Raw genomic sequence first — 21122 nt, forward strand, 5'->3', positions numbered from 1 at the left:
GATGAAACTGGAGCCTACTATACAGAGTGAAGTAAGCCAGAAAGAAAAACACCAATACAGTATACTAACACATATATATGGTATTTAGTTAATCAGTAAAGATAACCCTGTATGCGAGACATCAAAAGAGACACAGATAAATAGAACAGTATTATGGACTCTATGGGAGAGGGCAAGGGTGGGAAGATATGGGAGAATGGCATTGAAGCATGTAAATTATCATATGTGAAATGAATCGCCAGTCCAGGTTCGATGCATGATACAGGGTGCTCGGGGCTGGTGCACCGAGATGACCCAGAGGGATGGGATGGGGAGGGAGGAGAGAGGGGGGTTCTGGAAGGGGAACACATGTACACCCATGGTGGATTCATGTCAGTGTATGGCAAAACAAATACAATATTGTAAAGTTTAAAAATAGATAAATAAACTAATTTAAAAAAAAGTCTGTTTAGTCTAATATGAGTATTGCAACTCCAACTTTGTTTTGATATCCATCTGCATAAAATACCTCTGTCCATCTCCTCACTTTCAGTTTCTGTGTGTCTTTAGCTCTGAAGTGACTCTGCTGTAGGCAGCATATACACAGGTCTTATTTCTGTATCCATTCAGCCACTCTGTTTCTTTTGATTGGAGCATTTAGTCCGTTTACATTTGAAGTATATATATATATATATATATATATGTTCTTATTGCTATGTTGTTGTTTTGAAGTTGTTTTTGTAAAATGTCCTCCCCCCGCCCCCACTTATTTTGTTCTCTTCTGTTGTGATTTGAAGACTATCATTAGTGTTATATCTGGATTCATTTTTCTTTTCTGTGCAAATATCTATTATAGATTTTTGGTTTGTGGTTAGCATGAGGTTTTTATATAGCAATCTGTATATATATGTGATTGTTTTCAGTTGCTGATCTCTTAATTTCAAGTGCATTTTTAAAACATTGCATTTGTACTCTCTTCCCCTCATGATTACTTCTTTTGATATTGTATTTTACATGTAATTGTTTTGTGTATTCCTTAACTGATTATTGTGGATATAGATTGTTTTTACTGCTTTTGTCTTTTAACCTTCCTATACTTGCTTTGTGTGTAGACAATTTCCTATCTTTACTGTATCATTGCCTTTACTGATGAATTACAAAATTCATCTTGTAATTTTCACGTTTCTAGTTGTGGCTTTTTTTCACTTACAAAGTTTCCTTTAATATTTCTTGTAAAGTTGGTTTGGTGGTGCAGACCACCACCAAAAAGTTAGCTTTTGCTTGTCTGTAAAGCTTTTGGTCTCTCTCTCCATCAAATCTGAATAAAAGTCTTGCTGTGTAGAGTAGTCTTGGTTGTAGGTTTTTCCCTTTTACCACTATAAATATATTGTGCCACTCCCTTCCATCCTGCAATTTCTGCTGAAAAGTCAGCTGATAGCCTTACAGGAGTTTTCATTTAATTTCATTCTTATTTACTTTTTTTCTTTAGAGCAACAGTGATTTCCACTACTCTGTCTTCCAGCTCACTGATCCATTCCTCTATATCATTTAGTCTACTGCTGATTTCTCCTAGTATATTTTTCCTTTAAGTTATTGTATTCGTCATCTCTGTTTGGTTCTTTTTGTATTTTCTAATTATTTGTTTAAAACTTCTAACTTTTCACTCTGTCCGTCTATTTTTTTCCTGAGTTTTTGGTCATCTTTATGATCACCACCCTAAATTCTTTCTTGGGTAGTTTGCTTATGTCCACTTCACTTACGTCTTCTCTGGGGTTTTGTCTTATTCCTTCATCTGGAACATGTTCCTCTGTCACCTCATTTTGCCTAAGTTGTTGTGCATTTTTATGTACCTGGTAGATTCATTACATTTCCCAAACTTGGAGAGTTGGCCTTCTATAGGAGACATCCTACACATCCTAGCAATGTACGCCCTTCTTATCACCCAAGCTATATGCCCTAGGAATTTCCCCATTAGGGTTTCATTGGTCCTTCTCTTGTGTTGGGCTGACTATGCAGGAGGTCTGGTAGTCTTGAGTGGCCTCTGATCTGGTTGATTACCAGGCTTTGCCTTGTGCAAATGTTGCCAGCTGCTGGTTGACATGTCCAGGTCATGAGGTTGCTGACTACAGAACCCCAGGAGGCCCTGAGTCTAGTGCTGGCTCACTGGTGAGTGAAGTCAGGGTCCAGAAGACTCCAGAGCTGTTGTCCACCCACTGGTGGTTTAATCTAGATCCTAGGATTAGTGCCAGACAGACCTACTGGCAGGCAGAGCCAGGTGTTAGATTTGATTATGAGGCCTTGGGATCCCTGGTTCGGGATCTGATTCGGGGGAGCTGGCTCTTGACACAATTGGGTATTAGACTTAGGGTGTCCCAGAGCTTGTGTTGGCTTGCTAGTGTACAGTGCTGTGGCCCAGCTAGTTCCAAGGCAGGGTCTACCCTACTGTCAGCTGGCTGGGTCTGCCAACTGCCAGACTGTGGTTTTCTTGCATTTGATGTCTGCCCTCTGGCGGGTGAGGCTGGTCCAGAGGCTCAAGCAGTCTTTCTGAAGGGCAGGACCAGGGCTCAGGGGATTCTGGAGCTGGCGGCTGCCCAGTGGTGGTGGAACTCGGACCTGGACCCTGTGGTGTACAGGGCCATGTCCAAAGGGGAATGCGGGCTCAGGAAGTCTTGAGGCAGCATGTCTGCTGATGGGTGGTGCTATGTTCCTGTACAGTCAGTTGCTTGGCCTGAGGCATTGTAGCACTGGCACTTACAGGATTTTGGGTAGAACAAAGTCTCGGCACATAATGATCTAAGGGAGGAGTCTACAATGGTGCCTGCCAGCCCCATGATCCACGTGACAGAAAGAGCTCTGAGGAATGGCTGCTGCCAATGTCCATGTCCATGTCCCCAGGGTGAGCATAGCTGACCCCTGCCTCTCCAGGAGACCAAGACCAGCAGGAAGGTCTGGCCCATCAGTTCATTTCAGTTCAGTTCAGTCATTCAGTCATGTCAGACTCTTTGCGACCCATGGACTGCAGCACCCTAGGCCTCCCTGTCCATCACCAACTCCCAGAACCTACTCAGACTCATGTCCATTGAGTCGGTCGTGCCATCCAACCATCTCATCCTCTGTCATCCCCTTCTCCTCCCGCCTTCAATCTTTCCCAGCATCAGGGTCTTTTCAAATAAGTCAGTTCTTCGCATCAGGAGGCCAAAGGATTGGGGTTTCAGCTTCAACATCAGTCCTTCCAATGAACACTCAGGCCTGATCTCCTTTAGGATGGACTGGTTTGATCTCCTTACAGTCCAAGAGACTCTCAAGAGTCTTCTCCAACACCGCAGTTCAAAAGCATCCATTCTTCAGCACTCAGCTTTCTTTATAGTCCAACTCTCACATCCATACATGACTACTGGAAAAACCATAGCTTTGACTAGACAGACCTTTGTTGGCAAAGTAATGTCTCTGCTATTTGGCCCAGGTTCCTATCAAATTACTGCTTTGGCCCTGGGTCCCAGAGTCTGTGAGATTTTGTATGTGTCTTTTAAGAGTGAAGTCTCTATTTCTCCCCCTCTTGTGGGTCTCCTGAAACTAAGACCCACAGGCCCTCAAAACCAATTCCTCTGGGGACTCATCTTCCCAGTACAAGACCCCTGGAGCCTGATGTGGGGCTCCTAGCTCTATTTCTTGTGGGAGAATCTCTGCAATATAATATTTCTGCAGTTTGTGACTTACCCATCTTGGAGTATGGGACTTGACTGTATCATGAGTCCACCTGTCCTGCCCATCTCTCTGTGGTTCTTTCTTTCTGTCTTTAGTTGTAGATCTTTTATGGGAGGTTCCAGTATTTTTCATCAAATAGTTCTGCAAATGGTTATGATTTTGGTGTGTTCATAAGAAGAGGTGAGCCCAGGGTCTTTCTATTCCATCATTTTGGCCAATCTCCCTTGAGCTCAAAGATTTTAATTCAAGGCCCAAGATACTTCTGGCATCCAAGTGGGGTCTTTTTAGGCTTCTAGTCCTAAAATCTGATTTTGCAGTGGAGGACACTGACGTTCTGTTAGACCAGATGATGTGTCCAAGATTTGCAACCAGGTCTTCTGATTCAGAGATACAGATTCATTCTGCAGCACCATTTTCAGTGCAACTCATTGTACCAGAACACGAGCTTGGTGGCTTTGAGGTAGGTTTTGAGGAGCTGGGCTGTCAAAAACTGCCCAGTGTCACCCTACCAGTCACAAAGTTCTGTCTGATTTCCAAGTAGGGCTCCTTCAATTGTAGATCCTTCTTTATATATTGCTAAGAGTTATTGAGGACTTAGCACAGGTCAGTCCATGGCAAGTGGCCAGCATAAGGTGGATGCTTAATAAATATTTGTCACTTGAATGAAGCATCCACCTTGTGCTGGCCACTTGCCGTGGACTGACCTGTGCTGAAGTCCTCAATAACTCCTGATTAAAGGATGTCAGTTGGATTTGGGAAAAACAGAATGGCCTTATGTCTGAGAACATGGGCTTTGGCATTAGATACCTCTAGGTTCAAAGCCAGGTTCAAGAACATTTGCTGGCTGGTTGACTTTTGATAAGTTACAATCTCTTTGAGTCTTAGTTTCTTCATTTGTAAAATGAAGGACAGTAAAACCTACCACAGAGAACTGCTGAATTATTAAATGGCAACAGGTATATCACACTTACAGGGCTTGGTACATGGAAGCATTCAGTCAAGCCGAGATATTATTAGCTGCTCTTTGGCTTGAATCTCGACTTTCTCTTTGTACCTCAGGTTGTCTGTGAATTCTTCTTTGTTTTTGCTCTGCTGCCACATGTGCCCAGGTTTCATACTAGGTGTTGACCCCTGGAATCCCCCTTTCCTTCCCCTTTGCTCTCACTCGGAGTGCCTTCTGCTCCTACCCACTCATTGCAGGATCCAGGACTGAGTTCCTGCCCTATTCATGGGGTCCATTACTTTTTTTGTAAGAACCCAGTTCAAAGAACTCATATTGATACATTCTGGCCATGCTAATTATTAGGATAAAAACAATCTAATTTATTGGTGCTTTGCTAAACCCTTGTATCTATTATCTCATTTAAAACTCATAGCACTCCCAGAGGTAAATTGTGTTTTAATTTCTTTTACAGAGCTGGAGAGTAAATCTCCTAGAGGTTAAGTAATGTGCCCAAGGCCCAGATTTTTAAATTAGTGGGATGAGGTGTCATCTTCAGCTGTCTGACTTCAGAGCCTGTTTTTTAACCTCAGAAAATAACTCCTGCTGACATCTGTGGACACTGCCCACCTGGGGACAGAAGCTGTGGCTAACCTGTGGGCCCCTGCCAGGCCTTCTGCCTCCCTTTAGAAAGCTGAGGTTGATTTGTCTGAATCAGGGAAATACATATTACCTGAAAGATACCAGTTTATTTTTGTTTCACTTCTATTCCTCCATTAGCATTTTAACTCCAAGAAGACAAAGGCAATGACTTATTCTCTTCTGTGTCTCTAGTTTCCAGAACCAGGGGCTGACACATAGTGGATGCCCAGCAGATAGTTGTTGAATGATTGCTGAATGAATCCCATGGAGCTTACCACACCCCTTAGACCCCACCCTCTCAGTGTTGGCGCAGCTGCAAGTCCACATTCAGGCAGATAGCCAGGCCTGCTCCTCTGGCTGCTCAGCCTCTTGGAAGCTCTGTTTCTCCCTTTATGTTGCTGGAAGAAGTCTCTGCTTTCCCTCCCCACACCTTCGAGACCTCTGAAACTGTGAATGGAAACCAAATCAGCCTCATAATTTGTATTCATCTGTGAGGACCCAGGTGATTCAGAGAGGGCCTGAACTGTGCGTGTGGCACGTGGCCACTCTGCCCAGCTGCCTTTACCTAAAATATTAACTGTTATTGATGGAGTCCCTCCTAGGATGCTGGACCTAAGGCTTTATTACATTATTTCATTCAGTCCTTTAAAAAAATTTTAGGGAATAGATGTGTGTATCCTTTGGGGACAGGTGAAGAAATTGAAGCTCAGAAAGATGAATTCACTTGGCCAAAATCACACTGTCAGTGGCACAATTGGGTGTAGAATCCAGATGTTCGATTCCAAAGGTAGTTCTCTTATCCACTAATCAGAAGTTGGCGACATCATCAGTGGGTTTGCCCTGGAAAGGACTCCTGTTTCCAGAAGACAGGGATGGAGACAGGAGAAGAGAAGTCCCACCCTGACATGGCCTCATGTTACTCTCTTTGGAATCAGACTGGAGAAAGCACCTGGCTCAGCCTGTGGCAACTTTAGCTGCTCACCTCTCCCACTCCCCCAGGGGTCCCCTGGGGTAGGTCATATTTCTCTCTGACATTCTTGGAATATTTTATGATTCATCCTTGGAGCATGACCTTCTTAACTCTTTTCCCATGGAGGAATTTCTTCTTTCTTAGCTGGAGGGCTGCGTGGAAATGCACAGAACTTATACGAACAACAAAGAGGGACACCCATTGGTGCTTCATCTCCTGTTCCCCCCGTAAGCATGAATTATTGAAGTCTCACCAACATTTATTAGCTTGTTTTAAAGACAATCAAACCTGGATGGGACCAGAAGGGACCTCATCTTCCGGAGAAGGGACTTGGCCAAGGGGATCAGTTCAGTTCAGTTCAGTCGCTCAGTCGTGTCCGACTCTTTGCAACCCCATGAATCACAGCACGCCAGGCCTCCCTGTCCATCACCAACTCCCGGAGTTTACCCAAACCCACGTCCATCTAGTTAGTGATGCCATCCAACCATCTCATCCTGTGTCGTCCCCTTCTCCTCCTGCCCCCAATCCTTCCCAGCATTAGGGTGTTTTCCAATGAGTCAACTCTTCGCATGAGGTGGCCAAAGTATTGGAGTTTCAGCTTCAACATCAGTCCTTCCAATGAACACCCAGGACTGATCTCCTTTAGGATGGACTGGTTGGATCTCCTTGCAGTCCAAGAAACTCTCAAGAGTCTTCTCCAACACCACAGTTCAAAAAGCATCAATTCTTTGGCACTCAGCTTTCTTCATCGTCCAACTATCACATCCATTCATGACCACTGGAAAAACCATAGCCTTGACTAGACAGACCTTTGTTTTCAATGTCATGTCTCTGCTTTTAAATATGCTATCTAGGTTGGTCATAACCTTCCTTCCAAAGAGTAAGTGTCTTTTAATTTCATGGCTGCAGTCACCATCAGCAGTGATTTTGGAGCCCCCCCAAAAAAATTCTGACACTGTTTCCACTGTTTCCCCATCTATTTCCCATGAAGTGATGGGACCAGATGCCATGGTCTTAGTTTTCTGAACGTTGAGCTTTAAGCCAACTTTTTCACTCTCCTCTTTCACTTTCATCAAGAGGCTCTTTAGGTCTTCACTTTCTGCCATAAGGGTGGTGTCATCTGCATATCTGAGGTTATTGATATTTCTCCCGGCAATCTTGATTCCAGCTTGTGTTTCTTCCAGCCCAGCGTTTCTCATGATGTACTCTGCATATAAGTTAAATAAGCAGGGTGACAATATACAGCCTTGACGTACTCCTTTTCCTATTTGGAACCAGTCTGTGGTTCCATGTCCAGTTCTAACTGTTGCTTCCTGACCTGCATACAGGTTTCTCAAGAGACAGGTCAGATGGTCTGGTAGTCCCATCTCTTTCAGAATTTTCCACAGTTTATTGTGATCCACACAGTCAAAGGCTTTGGCATAGTCAGTAAAGCAGAAATAGATGTTTTTCTGGAACTCTCTTGCTTTTTCGATGATCCATCGGATGTTGGCAATTTGATCTCTGGTTCCTCTGCCTTTTCTAAAACCAGCTTGAACGTGTGGAAGTTCACAGTTCACGTATTGCTGAAGCCTGGCTTGGAGAATTTTGAGCATTACTTTACTAGTGTATGAAATGAGTGCAATTGTGCGGTAGTTTGAGCATTCTTTGGCATTGCCTTTCTTTGGGGTTGGAATGAAAACTGACCTCTTCCAGTACTGTGGCCACTGCTGAGTTTTCCAAATTTGCTGGCATATCGAGTGCAGCACTTTCACAGCATCACCTTTGAGGATTTGAAATAGCTCAACTGGAATTCCATCACCTCCACTAGCTTTGTTCGTAGTGATGCTTTCTAAGGCCCACTTGACTTCACATTCCAGAATGTCTGGCTCTAGGTGAGTGATCACACCATCACGATTATCTGGGTTGTGTAAATCTTTTCTGTACAGTTCTTCTGTGTATTCTTACCACCTCTTCTTAATATCTTCTGCTTCTGTTAGGTCCATACCATTTCTGTCCTTTATCAAGCCCATCTTTGCATGAAATATTCCCTTGGTATGTCGAGTTTTCTTGAAGAGATCTCTAGTCTTTCCCAATCTGTTGTTTCCTCTATTTCTTTGCATTGATCGCCAAGGGGATAGATAGAGATAAGAGCTCAGGACTTATACTTGGAGTCCTAAGCTCTTTGCACTCCAAGTTCATAAATTCGTGATTCCTGACATAGTACAGTGTACTAACAAGTTCAAAACGAACCAAAATTTTCAGTTTGGTCAATTGCATCCATGTTTTCAATTAATATGTTCCCTGTTCCTGCCCTGCAAATAGGTTCACCTTTACCATTTTTCTAGATTCCACATATATATATGTTAATATATTGTCAACTAATACTTTCCTAAATCTCTTTCTAGGGCAGAACAACTGAACTGAGTGAGCTGTGGATGACCAATAAACCAGTGAAACTCCACAAGGAGAAAATTCTTACAGAACTAATATATGCTGCGAAAGAAAAGGGTTAGTTGCTCAGTTGTGTCCTACTCTTTGTGACTCCATAGACTGTAGCCAGCCAGGCTGCTCTGTCCATGGAGTTCTCCAGGAAATAATACTAGAGTGGATTTCCATTTCCTTCTTCAGGGCTTTTTCCTGACCCAGGAGTTGAATCTGGGTCTCCCTCATTGCAGGCAGAGTCTTTACTATCTGAGCCACCAGGGAAGCCCATATACTGCCAAAGATAATTACAAATATTTTCTTCTATGGTGCTCCTGATAACCCTGTGAGAGAGACATTGTTATCCACGTATAGATATAGATATATGTTCATATAGATATATGTTCTTATAGATAAAGAACTAAGACTCAGAGAAAGTAATTAATTTGCTTAAGATCTCCCAGCTTGTAACAGAGCCAGGATCCAAACCCAGAACAACTTCACTACAAAGCTTGAGGTCTTTTCATAACCCTATTGTTTCCAGAAATAATTTGGATTTTACAAAAGGTTGAATTTCTCCAGAAGTCCAAGGACTCTTTGATCAGCAGCCTGGGGAGGGATTTGCAGTTTCTCAGGAGGAAGGAGGAGGGACAGTGATAGCAGAGGTTACACCCCACTTCATTCCCCATGCGCCACCCCTCTGACATCATGTGCATGCAGCTCATTTCTGGAGGGCCCTGCCTAGCGAGGCTCCACCCAAGTGGCCCAACACCATGGAAAGGAGCCCATCTTCTGGGCCAGGGGTGTCAGTCCTTGCTCCCAAGGCACAAGAGGAAGCCAGAGGCTACGTGAGTTTCAGGCCAGACATCAGAGCCTAGGACCCAGAGGTAAATGGTTGGAGGCATCCAAGAAATTCCAGTAGTTCCATCTCAGTGACTTAAGATCCTAGTTCTGTGGAATATTCCTCAACTGGCTCTCAATAGCAGTCAGAATAAAATTTGAAGTCTTATCCAGGCATACGAGATGCTTCATGACCTAGTTCTTGCCCTTAACACCTATCTCCTTGCTTATACCTTTTCTCTAACCGCACAAACCACCACCACTGTTCCATGCCCTGGTTCTTGTCCTACTCCCTACACTTGTTGCTTCTTTGTTTGGATAACTCCAGCCTTTCTTTCAAAACTCAGCTTTCAGCCATAATGCCTCTTCTGCGAATTCTTCTTGAAAGTCCAAGTCTGGGTGCAATGGCCCAATCTTATCAATACAACTCTCCTCCATCACATTGCTCTGTTTCATGTCTGCCATCTCCCTTAGAATGTGAGGTACTGTAGAGCAGGGGCTATATCTTAATCTGTGTCGGTATGCCCAGCACTTAAGAAAGGTTGGTCCTACTTTGAACAAAGTATCAGAAAGAGCTTGTGGGTATTTCTCATCATCAAAATGAAAATGCTTACTTCTGAGCACATGTAAAGATGACCTGAAATGTTTATTTTCTCACTTTGCCATCTCCCATGCCAGAGTCCAACTGACATACACATTTGGGATCCAGGGACTTTGTTCTTCCCTTTTCTATTCCTTTCTTTTTCTACACTTGCTTCCTGCCTATATGTCCTCCTCCCCTGCCCAGAATCTCAGGTTCAATCCAAAGGGCAGCAGTAAATCTATAAAGCTTAAGGATCTTTCAGTTCTGAGTGTAATAGCAGCATTCAAAGCCAAACCAGCATTTTGATTCCTAATATTGACCAACTTTCTTAGTAAACCTTCAGTGTTTTTTTTTTTGTGTGCTGACACAATCTTTTTATCTCTATCCTGTCTTGCTAACAATCACTTCTCGCACAGGATTTGTGGCAGGAGAAACATGGAAGTGAGGGGGAAATCAAATGCTAAGTTTTATGGAAAGATTTCATGTAGAAAAAGATGGGTGGAGGGTTGGATGGATGAACAAATGAAGGGCAGGATGTGTAGATGAGTAAATAAGTGAAGTGCCATGGTTTGGCCATGGCCCCTGGTTCTGCAATCCTAACCTTTCTTGTGCTTGCTCCCCTGTATAGTTGCTGTCTTGAATCCCATGGCCCTGAGCAGAAATACTGATTGGGATTCAATTATTGTAGAATCCTACCTGAGACTGATCACTATAACAGTCTTCCTCGTACCTCCTAAGTTCTAACTTCCTAGTATCTCTATATCCATAGACCCATGCACTTGTCAGTGTAACCCCCTTCTTGTCAAGGAAGTCACGGAGTACACAGACTCATCAACGGTTATTTATGAAGAACCTACTAAGTTCCAAGCCCTGTTATTGGCTTTTTAAGTAGACTATAACCTGCTGCTGCACCAGTCTCTCATGGTCTAATTGTTCCACACACCAACAGACACAGAGATGAACCACATGGCTCACAGAGCCCTCTGCACCCTGGCTCAGCCCTGCGTCTCGCTTTACGGTCTCTTTGCATTCTCTTCCCACCTGCTACCACCCCACCCCCAGTCCCATCCTGACTGTGCTTGGTGTCCCAGTTCAGCTCAGTTCAGTTCAGTTACTCAGTCGTGTCAGTCTCTTTGCAACCGCATGGACTGCAGCAAACCAGGCTTCCCTGTCCATCACCAACTCCCGGGGCTTACTCAAGCTTATGTCTATTGAGTCAGTGGTGCCATCCAACCATCTCATCCACTGTCATCCCCTTTTCCTCCCACCTTCAATCTTTCCCAGCATCAGGGTCTTTTCAAATGAGTCAGTTCTTCACATCAGGTGGCCAAAGGATTGGAGTTTCAGCTTCAACATCAGTCCATCCAATGAGCACTCTGGACTGATCTCCTTTAGGATGGACTGGTTGGATCTCCTTGCAGTCCAAGGGACACTCAAGAGTCTTCTCCAACACCACAGTTCAAAAGCATCCATTCTTCGGCCCTCAGCTTTCTTTATAGTCCAACTCTCACATCCATACATGACTACTGGAAAAACCATAGCTTTGAAAGACAGACCTTTGTTGGCAAAGTAATGTCTCTGCTTTTTAACATGCTGTCTAGGTTGGTCATAGCTTTTCTTCCAAGGAGCAAGAGTCTTTTAATTTCATAGCTGCAGTCACCGTCTGTAGTAACTTAGGAACCCCCCAAAAATAAAGTCTGTCACTGTTTCCACTGTTTCCCCATCTATTTGCCATGAAGTGATGGGACCCGATGCCATGATCTTAGTTTTCTGAATGATGAGCTTTAAGCCAATGTTTTCACTCTCCTCTTTCACTTTCATCAAGAGGCTCTTTAATTCCTCTTCACTTTCTGCCATAAGGGTGGTATCATCTGCATATCTGATGTCATTGATATTTCTCCCAGCAATCTTGATTCCAGCTTGTGCTTCATCCAGTCCAGCATTTCTCATGATGTACTCTGCATATAAGTTAAATAAGCAGTGCAACAATATACAACCTTGAGGTACTCCTTTCCCAATTTGGAACCAGTCTGTGGTTCCATGTCCAGTTCTAACTTGCTTCTTGACCTGCATACAGATTTCTCAGGAGGTAGGTCAGGTGGTCTCGTATTCCCATCTCTTTCAGAATTTTCCGCAGTTTATTTTGATCCACACAGTCAAAGGCTTTGGCATAGTCAATAAAGCAGAAATAGATGTTTTTCTGGAACTCTCTCGCCTTTTTGATGATCCAACAGATGTTGGCAATTTGATCTCTGGTTCCTCTGCCTTTTTTAAAACCAGCTTGAACATCTGGAAGTTCACGATTCATGGACTGTTGAAGCCTGGCTTTGAGAATGTTAGAGCATTACTTTGCTAGCGTGTGAGATGAGTGCAATTGTGCGGTAGTTTGAGCATTCTTTGGCATTGCCTTTCTTTGGGTTTGGAATGAAAACTGACCTTTTCCAGTCCTGTGACCACTGCTGAGTTTTCCAAATTTGCTGGCATATTGGGTGCAGCACTTTTACAGCATCATCTTTTAGGATTTGAAATGGCTCAACTGGAATTCCATCACCTCCACTAGCTTTGTTCATAATGATGCTTCCTAAGGCCCACTTGACTTCACATTCCAGAATGTCTGGCTCTAGGTGAGTGATCACACCATCATGATTATCAGAGTCAGAAGATCTTTTTTGTATAGTTCTTCTGTGTCTTCTTGCCACCTCTTCTTAATATCTTCTGCTTCTGTTAGGTCCATACCACTTCTGTCCTTTCTTGTGCCCATCTTTGCATGAAATGTTCCCTTGATATCTCTAATTTTCTTGAAGAGATCTCTAGTCTTTCCCGTTCTACTGTTTTCCTCTATTTCTTTTCATTGATACCTGAGGAAGGCTTTCTTATCTCTCTTTGGTATTCTTTGGAACTCTGCATTCAGATGGGTATATCTTTCCTTTTCTCCTTTACCTTTCACTTCCCTTCTTTTCACAGCTGTTTGTAAGGCCTCCTCAGACAACCATTTTGCTTTTTTGCATTTCTTTTTCTTGGGGATGTTTTTGATCACTGTCTCCTGTAAAATGTCATGAACCTCTGTCTGTAGTTCTTCAGGCACTCTGTCTATCAGATCTAATCCCTTGAGTCTATTTGTCACATCCACTGTATAATCCTAAAGGATTTGATTAAGGTCATACCTGAATGGTCTAGAGGTATTCCCTACTTTCTTCAATTTAAGTCTGAATTTGGCAATAAGGAGTTCATGATCTGGCCACAGTTAGCTTGCAGTCTTGTTTTTGCTGACTGTGTAGAGCTTCTCCATCTTTGGCTGCAAAGAATATAATCAGTCTGATTTCAGTATTGACCATCTGGTAATGTCCATGTGTAGAGTCTTCTCTTGTGTTGTTGGAAGAGGGTGTTTGCTATGAGTGGTACGTTCTCTTGGCAAAACTCTATTAACCTTTGCCCTGCTTCATTCTGTACTCGTAGGCCAAATTTGCCTGTTACTCGAGGTATCTCTTGACTCCCTACTTTTGCATTTCAGTCGCCTGTAATGAAAAAGACATCTTTTTTGGGTGTTAGTTCTAGAAGGTCTTGTAAATCTTCATAGAACTGTTTGGCTTCAGCTTCTTCAGCATTACTGGTCGGAGCATAGACTTGGATTACTGTGATATTTAATGATTTGCCTTGGAAACAAACAGAGATCATTCTGTCATTTTTGAGATTGCATCCAAGTACTGCATTTCAGACTCTTTTGTTGACTATGATACCTACTCCATTTCTTCTAAGGGATTCTTGCCCACTGTAGTAGATATAATGGTCATCTGAGTTAAATTTACCCATTTCAGCCCATTTAAGTTTGCTGATTCCTAAAATGTCGATGTCACTCTTGGCATCTCCTCTTTGACCACTTCCAATATGCCTTGATTCATGGACCTAACATTCCAGGTTCCTATGCCGTATTTCTCTTACAGCATTGGACTTTACTTCCATCACCAGTCCCATCTACAACTGAGTGTTGTTTTTGCTTTGGCTCCGTCTCTTCATTCTTTCTGGAGTTATTTCTCCATTGATCTCCAGTAGCATATTGGGCACCTACCAACCTGAGGAGTTCATCTTTTAGTGTCCTATCTTTTTGCCTTTTCATAGTGTTCATGGGGTTCTCAAGGAAAGAATACTGAAGTGGTTTGCCATTCCCTTCCCCAGTGGACCACATTTAGTCAGAACTCTCCACCGTGACCTGTCTGTCTTTGGTGGCTGCACACGGCATGGCTCATAGTTTTATTGAGTTAGACAAGGCTGTGGTCCATGTGATCAGATTGGTTAGTTTTCTGTGATTGTGGTTTTCATTCTGCCTACCCTCTGATGAAGAAAGATAAGAGACGTATAGAAGCTTCCTGATGGGAGAGACTGACTGAGGGGGAAACTGGGTCTTGTTCTGATGGATGGGGCCATGCTCAGTAAATCTTTAATCCAGTTTTCTCTTAATGTCAAGGAGGGGAGGGTGTGTGTTCCCTCCCTGTTATTTGACCTGAGACCAAACTCTGGTGGAGGTAATGAATATAATGGCGACCTCCTTCAACAGGTCCCATGCATGCACTGCTGCACTCAGTGCCCCCAACCCTGCAGCTGGCCACTGCCAGCCTATGCCTCCGCTGGAGACTCCTGGACACTCACGGGCAAGTCTGGGTCAGTCTCTTGTGGGGTCACTGCTCCTTTCTCCTGGGTCCTGGTACACACAAGATGTTGTTTGTGCCCTCCAAGAGTCTGTTTCCCCAGTCCTGTGGAAGTTCTGGTGGCTCTGTGGTGGGGTTAATGACAACCTCCTCCAAGAGGGCTTATGCCATACCCAGGTCTGCTGCACCCAGAGCCCCTGCCCCTGCAGTAGTCCACTTCTGACCCGTACCTCCACAGAAGACACTCAAAGACAGTTCTGTCTCAGTCTCTGTGGGGTCTCTGGGTTCTGGTGTGCACTAGGTTTGCTTGAGCCCTCTGAGCCTCTCTGGCGGATATGGGTTTTGTTTCTAAATGCAATTTTGCCCCTCCTACCATCTTTCTGGGGCTTCTCCTTTGCCCTTGGACGTGGGGTATCTCCTCAAAGTCGCTCCAGCGCTTACTGTCCCAGCCATATTGAATTACCTGTAAGTCCTTGCATAAAATGGACTAATTCAGGCTTCTGGATCTTGGTTGCTATTTACTCTTCCTTGATATTGCTTTCTTTTAAAATTTTTTGGCATCTACTTGGCTAAATTCTACCTTCCCTTCACCAACAAGCTCTACTTTATTATGTGGAAGAGAAATATTCTTTTCTATTAGACAATAAATCCTTTGAAGGGGAAATCTTTGTCTTCTCCTTTGTCTACTTTGTCTTGCCCCCAGTCCCCAGTACTTGGCCTGTAATAGAGCATAATCAGTGTTCTGGTTGGAGGAAGTGAATGAAGAAGCCAGGGAGTGAACACGGTGTGGATCTGACACCAGTGAGAGACAGGTAAGGAAACAGGCAGTTCCAATGCAGGTACTTTCACAGCTAAATTCTAAACAAACATAGAGAGAGGAACACCTTCAGTTTGCCTAGGGAAAATAGAGACAAGACGGGGATGATGTCCTGGGGAAGGGGACACTGAAGCTAAGTCTTTTTTTTTTTTTAATTGGAGGCTAATTACTTTACAATACTGTGGTGGTTTTTGCCATACATCAACATGAATCAGCCATGGGTGTACATGTGTCCCTCCATCCTGAACACCCCTCCCACATCCCTCCCCACACCATCCCTCTGGGTTGTCCCAGAGCACCAGCTTTGATTTCCCTGCTTCATGCATTGAACTTGCCCTGGTCATCTGTTTTACATATGGTAATATACATGCTTCAATGCTATTGTCTCATACTGTCCCACTCTCACCTTCTCCCACATAGTCCAAAAGTCTGTTCTTTACATCTGTGTCTGTTTTGCTGTCTTGCACAGAGGGTCATCATTACCGTCTTTCTAAATTCCATATAGAAGCTAAGTCTTAAAGGAAGATCATGTCTTCATCATGTGCTTTGGCGGGAAGGCATTGCTCGCTGAGGTATGGGTATGCTCACCTGCACAGAGAGGCAACAGAGCTCACGCCCCAGGGAAGGACGTATCATGCAGCACAGTGGGTCCCAGGAGGGGATGAGCCCACACAGATCACAGGCTCCTGCCTGGAATTCTGTCTTCAGGAGGAGAGTGCCTCCAGCCCTGAACACTGAACACAAAGTTCCTTAAGAAGTTGAAAGAGAACGAGTATGGACCAGGCTTGCTCTCCTGGCCTCCATTGATGGCTCCAGGATCCTCATCATCTTTTTCAGGATTTACAACTTCCTCTTACATTTTTAACAAATTTGAAAGACCATTTCATTACGGTTACCTGTTTCCCCCCCTTAAGATGAAAAATAGCACATATTGATTTTTAATAAAGAAAATACCTTAAAAAATAAGAAAATCTTGTATCACCACATATAAACATAACCATGGTTTGCCTATCGGCAGATGGTATCTTCTTTTTCTAAGCATAATATGAAAAAATGTAATTTTGTGTTTCATATTTGTGTCTAATAATATAGCCTGGAGAAGTTTGCATGTTATTTGTTTTGGAAGGACACAATTATGAACGCTTCCTTTCAAGAGAGACTCAGGACACAAAGGCAGATGCAGAGCAAAGCTACTGAAGCTTTATTACCCAGAGATTGGGGCTTCAGATGCACAGCCAAAGGCCATGATGCTGCCCTCCTAGTAAGATTGACCCACACAGCAACAGGTACCGATGGGCTGGCCCAGCTGCAGAGACCTGCTAATACTTACCATACACTTTTGCAGGGAATCTGGGAAAAGAATGGTAGGGGTTACCTGTGGACAGACTGCTTCCTAAATAGAGAGGGCCCAGAAAGCCTGAGCTGGGCGTGCTCCATGACTGTCCCCAACTTGACAAGAAGGAGAGAAGCTCAAATTCTTCCTTGTATACCTTTCCCTCCTCTCACCGACCCCCTTCTTTTCCTGTGCTGTGCTAAGTCACTTCAGTCGTGTCTGACTCTTTGCGACTGTATGGACTGTAGCCTTCCAGGCTCCTCTGTCCATGGGATTCTCTGGGGAAGAATACTGGAGTGGGTTTGCCATGCCCTTCTCCAGGGGATCTTCCTGACCCAGGGATCGAACTCGCATCCCTAATGTCTCCTGTATTGGCAGGCAGATTCTTTACCACTAGTGCCACCTAGCCTTACACATATAAAGCCAGAATAGTAGGTTAGATAGAGCACCTGTTAGGATATCTGCCACTGGAAGTCTTCTCTGATAGGCCCTCATTCAGCTCCTGGGTTACCTGTCCCTGCCGTGTGCTTGCAAAGCATCCTAAACTTCCCTACATCCCTGCTACTGGTCCTCCAGAATTGACCTATTTGTGTAACCTGTGATAAACCATAATGGAAAAGAATATAAAAAAGATTGTATACATTGTAACCAAGTCTCTTTCCTGTATAGTAGAAATTAACACAACATTGTAAATCAAATTTAAAAAAGAAATGACCTGTTGTCCCCTTTCCCTTCCATACTGCAGTGAGTTCCCTGAGGGCAGAGACTCATGATTTTGCTCACTCTTGGGCTCCCAGACTTTCAGGGAAAGCCTGGTACAGTTCCTGAATTGCTGCCTTAGAGGCATGCACGAAGGAACACACCCAACCTCTGTTTTCTAAAACTGGGTCTCTGAAAGTTCCTGTTTCTTGCTCAGTCTGTCCCTTGGCGTCACCTGTCTGGTGAGGTCACACACTCAGGACAAGTAAGTCCAGTCACTGCAAAGGGGTAGGAGCCTGGACGACCGGGTCAAACCAAATGGTAGAGGACCCCCCCACCCTGGAAGGTGTGTGTTGAGGGGACAGCGCTGGAATGCACGTGATGTAACCACATTGCTAGGCCTGGTATTAGACCCCTCTGATTTGGTTTTGAAAACATGTGGTTTTGTCCTTGTTCAAATATTGATTTTAAGTAACTTGAACCTGGCAGAACAGGCCTTTGGTAAAGCCAATGGGGCTATTTGTTGCCTTAATGACATTTCTGTGTGTTTGCATAACATGGGCCGGCGGTCGAGTTGTCGCTCCCCGGGAAGATTTACGGGACTTTACACTTTGGAAGATATTGAGGCAAACTGTTGATGAAGGCCCAGGGCATAAATCAGACCCACTCGGGCCAACAAAGGACACTTTGGAAACTTTGCCAACCACCCCTCTGGTGTGAGTGAGGGGTTTGGATTAGGTCAGCTGGTTCCAGAGTGTGCTGCCCACAACCCTTGGATTTCAAGGAGCAATTGGAGGGAGGCAGAGAATAGGAGCGCTTTGGGGTTTTATGAGGAGCAGGCAGGGTTCCATGACCTTCCAGAACTTTATCAGTTTTGTAATTATGGTTGTTACTAGATCTCTGCAAGTAACAATAAAAAAAAATTGAAAACCATGGAAGTAGTAGACTCTCAACATGCCTTCCAGACCCTGAACTCTCACACTAAATTGCCCTGAGTCCTAACAGGAAACAGATGGCTTATTTGAATGGAGTGATTGAGGACAGTTTAATGAAGGGACTACTAACAAAGGTATGACTGGAATTAAGGGAAACAAACAAGAGTAACCAGGCCCTTAGAGCAGGAGCTATGTGGTGGCTTCAGCAGAGAGCTACCTAATGGGAAGCGAGGCCTTTGGTAAAGGGGCACAACCACTGCTAACCTGTGGTCACGCAGGAGGGAGCATGGAATAAACACTCTGCTCTCAAATCTCCTGAGGTTGCCTCCCATTGGCTGAACCCAATGGAAACTAGAAGGTTGATGGGGTCCATGGAGCCCATGCTTCTGGGGCCCAGAGAAACTGAGGTGGAAGGGGGATTTGCAAGGGGGAATGGAAACCACCCAGTTTATATCAGGAGTTTTGCAGACCAGTGCAAGATGGCAGGAGATAGAAGGCCCTGTGTCTCCTCCACCCTCTGCCCATGGCCAGCCTTCAGCCAGGCATCTCACATCTTCAGCTACCTTGTTTCTGGTTTTGATCAAATAGAGTTTGGTGATTTCTCCACATCTTTTCCTGTGCTAGGAAACATCATATCTACCTGAACAGGGAAATGCTGGTTAGCAGAGTTTAAAGAGAAAGAGTGAAGGATAGTGACTAAGATCCTGGGCCCTAAGGTCATAGACAACTGGGTTTCAACACTGGCTCCTGTCTCTTAATAGCTGGGTGACTTTGGGTAAGTTATAGCATGTCTTAGAGCCTCAGCTTCTCCCCTGTGAAATGGAGACAGTTGTATTACCTTACAGCACTGGAGCAATGACAAAATAAGTTTAAACATGTAATGAATGTGCTTCGAGTAAAGCACCTGGTTAGGAATCAACTGGCAGCAGTTATTCAAGAGTTCACTCACATATACAACAGTATTAACATGCTCATTTCCTATTAGTCTTTTCCTTCTTCTCGCTCTCTGTCCCCGTCTTTCTGGATCAAGAATCCAGCAGTTTGGAGGGAGTTCTCTTGGGTTAGCACCAAACGACATTTAATGAGATAGCCTGTAAGCCTTGAGCTGAGCAAGTTAACTCTTCAAATTCTGCCCTTGGGGAGGAACCTCCTCTCCCCTCTCGGAGACTAAGGTTCTTCAGCTCTGCCATTCTTGTCACAACAAACTGGCATCTTCAGGGCACACCAGAGTGTCCTGGAGTCCTCACTGAGCATGGCAGTTTCCTGCTTTCTCTCTCTTTAGGTGTGAGAGGTTCAGCCAAGGCAGGTTGGCCCCCCTGCACCTCTTGGCACATAAAATCCTAGCTCCTATCAAAGCCAGATGGACAGAACCATGGGCACTGGTGACCTAAGGCTTCCTCCTCGTTCTAACAAATGCCACTCCCCTGGGGCCTGCGGAGACAAATAAGCAGTTCACATCTCAGCAGCTGGCCCTGGCTATAAGTCTGCACGATTTACCTTGGCTCTCACTGGCATTGTGAATGAGGTCACAGAGGGAGGGGACAATGGAGAAGACCTCTAGGAGGGCAGCAGTAAAACATGCCATTGGGAGGCCGGAGAGGACACTTGAGTCATGGGGTCCTTGGCAGCTGTCTTTGAGAGGTAAATAACTTCAAAAAGTCCTTGACTGGAAGATAAAATGTGTGCTTTTATGCTTACTAAAGGCCATCTCTAGACTCTTCTCTCATTTATTTTTATGAAATCAATTTCCTTAAGGCCGAGGAGTATGGTATGGTAAAACGAACAAGATCTGGGGTAGTGAGAGGAGAGAGAGATTTCCAGCACCATACAGGGGTCTGTGGTGGGCTAGGAAATCTAGTCCATGCTTACCTCTCTGGGACTCTCCTCCTCACTCCCCATGTGCCAATTGTACTGGAATATTCCCATCAGTTTTCCTGAGATTTGTACCCTCTGAGTCCTTCTGGAAATCTCTCCTCATCACTCTTCCTTTGGCTGATTCCTGTATATTCTTCAAATTTTTGTGTGTCTATGTCATTCTTCAGGGTCCTTCCCTATTTCACTTTTTTTTCTTTTATCCTTCCTCATATCTGAAATGCAGTTGCAATTACCAACATTTGAGCAGCCATTTTGGACCATGAGGTAAAGGTTAAAGCTGTACATGGCAGAACTCAAGATAGAAAGAGTGTGAATCCCTGAAGTTGTCATAAAGATGCATACCAATTTTAAATTTCCACCTCTGGATTTTTTTTTTCTAATTGAGGTAAAATTAATGTAACATAATTGGCCATTAACCATTTTAAAGTGTACAATTCAGTGGCATTTAGTATATTTACTAGGTTATGAAATAATCATATCTGTTTAGTTCCAAGATCTATTAATCACCCTCAGAAAGAAACATCATACCCATTATGCAGTCACTCCCCATTCCCTCCTTTCCTCAGTCATTAGAAACCATGAGTCTGCTTTCAGTCTCTATGGATTTGCCTATTATGGACATCTCATATACATGGAATCATACTATCTGTGACCATTTGTATCTGGTTTCTTTCATTTAGCATAATGTTTTTGAGATTCATGCACATCAGATGGATTATGTATCAGTACTCTGTTCCTTTCTGTGAATGAATACTAGT

General features: G+C 44.0%; 1 protein-coding gene across 3 annotated transcripts in view; it reads left to right on the top strand.

Annotated features, from left to right (window-relative positions):
* The window catches only part of LOC145505040 (uncharacterized), a 387325-nt gene that overhangs the window by 61410 nt on the left and 304793 nt on the right, over nt 1-21122 (top strand). The window contains exon 1 of one of the 3 annotated variants that reach the window (XR_014052734.1): nt 20073-20130. The exons of the other annotated variants lie outside the window; for them this stretch is intronic. The gene's annotated coding sequence lies outside the window, so the exon portion shown is untranslated. Of the gene's footprint in view, nt 1-20072; nt 20131-21122 lie in introns of those variants that run through there. 3 annotated transcript variants of the gene reach the window in all.

The sequence above is a fragment of the Giraffa tippelskirchi genome, chromosome 5, assembly GCF_054371585.1.
Source record: "Giraffa tippelskirchi isolate mGirTip1 chromosome 5, T2T-mGirTip1v1.2.pri, whole genome shotgun sequence".
Taxonomy (NCBI): Eukaryota; Metazoa; Chordata; class Mammalia; order Artiodactyla; family Giraffidae; genus Giraffa; species Giraffa tippelskirchi.